The sequence below is a fragment of the Neovison vison genome, chromosome 2 (assembly GCF_020171115.1).
Source record: "Neovison vison isolate M4711 chromosome 2, ASM_NN_V1, whole genome shotgun sequence".
NCBI lineage: Eukaryota > Metazoa > Chordata > Mammalia > Carnivora > Mustelidae > Neogale > Neogale vison.
In genome coordinates, this window is record NC_058092.1 from 152,487,240 (window position 1) to 152,492,669 (window position 5,430).

Genomic DNA, 5,430 nt, shown 5'->3' on the forward strand with positions numbered 1-5,430 from the left:
CTCACTCACTGTGCACACGCACTTAGACACAAATCCACAGGCCGGCACTAACACACGTGAACACCACCCCCCACACACCGAGGTACATGTGCCTCAGCATATCCTGCATCTGTGGACAGACCGGTGGGCAACTACAAGTAGTTACATAAGATGATCTAAGTGAGACCTCCTGTATCACGTTTAACTGCTCCTTGACTGACGTAGTTATTGAACACGGGCTCGCGCAAAGATGCTGACGGTCTGAGTATTAAGAGCTGTGGAGTAATTGGAGGCTGATGTGCTGTGGGTCGCAGTTCTGCCCTCTTTCTCAGGCTTCGGGCGGTCTCCCTAGTGGTTTACCCCACAGGCAGGTAGAGAGCGGAGCTAATCCTGGTTAATTGCTTTGGCGAAGCTGTTAAGAATTCAGGAAAACCTGCCCATGAGGTTTAGAGCAAGCTTCTTCCTTACTGAGTGTACAGGGGAGAGAGTGCTGAGCTGTGAACTCTGGGAGAGACCTGGATATACGGGATAAGAAGTGCTGTTTGGTGTTGAAAGTAAAAGAAAAATACAGGGGAAGTGAGGTTTCCTAGAGTATGTCCAAGTGTTCTTGTCTTTAAACGGTGGTAATAGTCAAATTTAGTTGTTAACCTATTTCATGAATTCTAAGACCAAGATCTTTTTCCCCCACCATAATTTAGCTCCTAAAATCCTGAGATTTTGAAGTCAAAGGGCACCTTACAGCGTCTGTCAGCCAGATGGCAGTGTGAGAGTTCCCGTTCCCTGAAGGCGTGAGTTCACAGCTTCTGCTGAAATCAGACAAACTCTAGCCTCAGGTAACATCACTTGTTACCTTCCTGTCTTAATTAGGTGCAGGAAAGAGATCTGCTTGCCATCTGCGGAGAGAGGCAAGGAGATAAGAAACTGTCCTCTGTCAGGCTGGCTGAAATAGCTCACAACCATTCAGACAAGTTCTGAAAATGAACTTATCTTAGAAGATGCTTCTACTAGATCCAGAATAAGTAACAGGTTATCATTTATTTATTTATCAGATGGGGAGAGAGCACGGGTGTTCTGGGGGTTTAGGGGAGGGACAGAATCCCAAGGAGGCTCCACACTCAGTGCAGAGCCTGACATGGAGCTGATCCCACAACCCTGAGATCATGACCTTAGCCAAAATCAAGAGTGGGACGCTTAACTGACTGAGCCATCCAGGTGCCCCAATAGCAGGTTATTTTCCCATTCAGCCCTGTTTATACTCACTATATATTATACATTTTAGATTTATTTATTTTCAAAGCATCCAAAAGAAGGAATGCTGATTAGTGGAATAGAATAATCTCAGTTTCAATATCTTATGAAAAAAAGAAATCTAAATGGAGAGATCTAAGACCAGACTAGTATACTTCGTTAGTCTGTCCAAGTCCTTCACAGTGTCTGCTGAAAGTCTGTTGTTACCTGACAAATATGTTTTTGTTTAAAGACTTTATGGAAACAGTCGCTCATTACTTTCCATTTTCCTCAAAGTATGGAAATATTTGCACTTGTACGGGTCCGTGCTAAGTGGTCAGAGAAGATTCAAAACTACCACCAAACAGGACTGAGGGCAGAACACTAAATGTCTATGGAGATTGAAAGCAGAGGGAAAACACCGTTCTCTAGTGTACTCATGGTTGTGTATTGTCCTCTCATCTGGTTCTGTGTATCTAGACCTCGTTAGCAGATAGGAGATGGCATCACAGGTTCAGTCCCGAACGGGGTGTCTCAGGCAGCACCAGCATATCTGACTATAGGATTCATAAAACAATCGTATTTCCTGTTGAGAATTACACTGGACTTTTTATTTTTTGTACTTACAAGTAATCTGTACCTAGCTCCCAGATACTGTTTTCTAGTACCGTTCTCTCATAAAAGGAAGCATGGCTTCTTGGAAAACCAGCTGATTCTAGAAATAGGGCAGAAACTACACAAGGTAAATAGCAAAGAAGTGCCGGGGCAGGGCAGGATGGCGGGGGTACCGTGGGGCAGATCTGCCAAGGGGCAGAGGAGTCCCCCTAGTGGCTAAAGCTGAGACAAGCAACACAATACAGTAACACTGGGTTACAACCCAATGAAATAAATATTCATGAGTTTAGACCGATCTAAGTGAATGATTAAATAAACCAATGGGAAAGTCAACAAACTTGTGCACAATTCCAAATAATTTATGTGGTCACTCTGGCCTCAAGGAGGGGGCACATAACCACGCAGTCCTAAAATGTGGGCTGCCCTAGTGATGTCCTTCCTCAGAGCAGAGTAAGGAAGGGGAGCCCCCGAGAGCGCTTAGTCATGCCATAGTCCATGCCCTTGGTAGGACGGGATGGAAATGGCCTCGTGGTTTCCCTCCCCGACACTGTAACCCCAGTCTAGGCATGAGAAAAACATCACCCAGATCCCAGCCGACCTAACTACTGCTGACACAGAACTGACAAGGTCATCGAAAAGAAGCCAAGTCTGAGAAACTGTCACAGCCAGGAGGAGGGTGAGGGGACTCGAGAACTAGAGGTAACATGTCCTTGTTGGATTAGGAACAGGACAGGGACATTTGTACAGACTAAGGAAGTCCGAGTAAAGCGTGGAGTGAGGATTAAGGTTATCCGAGAGTGGCGAGAAATTTGAAAGGGGAGGTGGGCGTTTGGATTTGATTCCTCCGGTTTTCCTCTGCTGTAAACCGGATGCGGTACTACCTGCCTCACGGGATCATTGTAAGGACTGAATAACACAGAGGTTACTCTCTCCTGCTCAGAAGCATCCTTCTAACTTCTCTATGCCTGTGCGATTCAGGGACCGAGCCCTCTGTGTCACTCACTCGAGCTGGTGTTAGTGCTTCCTCTACAGAGCACTGCCCTGGACCGCAGAGATCAGGGAAGCAGGACGCAGCTCCATCTGGGGGCATGCAGTGGGGGAAGTGCAGCGGGCTGTGGGGCACCGGCAAGATCTCAAACTTTGGCCCACAGGGAGAACTTCGGGTTCAGCACAGAGGCCTCAGGCAGGGGAACGGGGCACGGTGGGAGCGGGGAGACGCTGGAGACGCACGGGAGCTGCAGGGCGGGCAGGGCCCAGTGCAGAAGGGCCTTGATAAAGCAAATTTAGCCCAGTCTGTGAGTCGGGGGTCCTAGCTCTAAGGGACCTGGGATCCCATCTAAGCACCCCCTCTTGCTTGCTCTGTGACCTTGGGCAAGTAACTCCACAGTGGGAAGACATACAGCAAATGCTCCGTGTGAGGAATTTGGACTTTATCCAGAGGGCACGGGGGAGGTGCTGCAGAGGGTGACGTGGTCCGATTTGTGTGCCGTGAGTGTACTGTGTAGGATCAGTCATGGGGGCGACACTGGAAGCCGCTGGGGAGCTCTTGCGGTGATCTCCGTGCTGTCCCATGAGCCGCACTGGCGTGTGGCGTGAAGGCGGCGGAGGGACGGATGTGACAACTGTGCGCTGGCAAGGAACGCCAGGGCTCGGTGGATGGCAGTGGTGGCGAGAAGGTGGGAAGCAGGGAAGTGACCTGGGCTGCCAGGGTCCGTGGCGCCTCTCACTGGGCGGGAGGCAGCGGGAGGAACAGACGGAGGGTGTGGTGACGAGTGGATGGGTCGTGGGTTTGTCACCCGTGGGGAACCCCAGAGCTCTGGGAGGCAGCAGGTGCACGTAGGGCTCTGGGGCTCAGGAAGAGGGCCAGACGGGAAACATGACTTGAACGTAGGCATCGGTTTGGGGACCACGGCTCCGAAACCTCAAGGGGCAGGTGTGGAGGGTCACTGCTGCTGCTGTTAGCATAGCTCGGTGTGTGTCGAGGGACTGCGGATGGGATGAACTGGGGTGCTCTGGTCCCCTCCTGGAGATGCAGGGTTCACCACACCTTCTTGCTGCCGAGCCTGGAGCACAGAAGCCTATTTTGGAAACACCGTGTCGCCAGGGGCTCAGGGTGTCTGCACTCGCTCCGGACCTGGAAGCAGAAGCAGGCCTCTGCTGAGAAGCTGGGTCGTTTGTTTCCTCTGGGACAGGGTGGGCTGGGGCCCAGGGTCCTGGCTCCAGCAACGCATCTCATCACTCTGCTTGTGCCAGCCACGGGAGGCCTGCATGGAGGAGGCTCCATATGCTGTAGGGGAGGAGAGTGGTGGGTGCGGGCTCCGCGGTGTAGCCCTCAGCCATGAAGCGAGAGCCCGTCTCTTCGCGATTCCAGTGACTCTGTGATAAAGACCATTTCTGTCACACTCTCACCGGGTTCCATGCCCACAGCTCACCTCTGACGGCTTCACAGCACTGCCAGTTGTATAAAAAGTGGCTGTGGGGAGAGGAGTGTGGGAAGGAGGCGGGGGGTGGTGGTTATGAAAGGACAACAGGAGGGTCCTCGGGTGTGGGAACTGTCCAGTTTCATGATGGCGATGCTGGCTCTGTGAACCCACACACGTGATAGAATGGTCTAGAACTCAGTACAGACACACCTTGTGCTCAACTGGGGTCAAGGAATGCTGGGGAAACCCCAGTTGCACCCGTAGGTTGTGTCCGTGACCGTGCCCCGGTTGGGATGCCCTGCTGTGATTTGCCCCATGCTAGCAGGAGGGGACCTCGATATGACCTCCTACAGCTGCGCACGTCTGCAGCAAACGCGGCCGCACCTTGGCTGGGAGAAGAGAAGTAGCTGCGCTGTGGCTCGCCCACTCGGGGGCCCTGACTGCTGGGCGGAAGCCGTGAAAGCCTGTGCAGGGAGTGCAGCCGGACAGAAGAGGGAGCCGGGCACAGAGCCCAGAGCAGCGCTGGCATCTATGGCCCAGGAGATGGGGAGATTGAGAAGGAAAGCAGGAGGGCGAGGGGGACCACCTGAAGAACGGGGTCTCCTGAAGGTCGTAGGAAGAATATTTTCAAGGAGAGAATGGCCAGGAGACTGTAGAGGTCAGGAAAGGGGCTTTATCCATAGTTTCTGGCAGCGGGGAGCCTGCAACTGGGACGAGCTCCATGAGGAGCACAGGAGCAAAACCGGTGGGGTAGGAGACGGACTGAGGTTGGGGCTTGGGGTCAGAAGCTGGAATACCTGGGGGCGCCTCGGTGACTCAGTCGTTTGACTTTAGCTCAGGTCATGATCTCAGGGTCGTGAGATCAAGCCGTGTGTCAGGCTCCTCACTCAGTGGGGAGCCTGCTTGGGATTCTTCCAATGCCCCTTCCCGTCCCTCTCCAAAACAAATGATAACTTAATTTTTTTACTTTTTTTTAAAGATTTTATTTATTTATTTGACAGTGAGAGAGGGAACACAAGCAGGGGGAGTGGGTGAGGGAGAAGAAGGCTCCCCGCTGAGCAGGGAACCCAATGCAGAGCGCGATCCCAGGACTCGGAGATCATGCCCTTAGCTGAAGGCAGGTGACCGAGCCACCCAGGCATCCCTAAAATAAGTAGATAACTTTTTAAAAAAGTTGGAATACCTG

At 52.1% G+C, this 5,430-nt stretch overlaps 1 protein-coding gene across 1 annotated transcript in view; it reads left to right on the forward strand.

The window, feature by feature from the left end:
* The window catches only part of TARBP1 (TAR (HIV-1) RNA binding protein 1), an 83,683-nt gene that overhangs the window by 65,214 nt on the left and 13,039 nt on the right, over positions 1-5,430 (forward strand). The window lies entirely within an intron of this gene.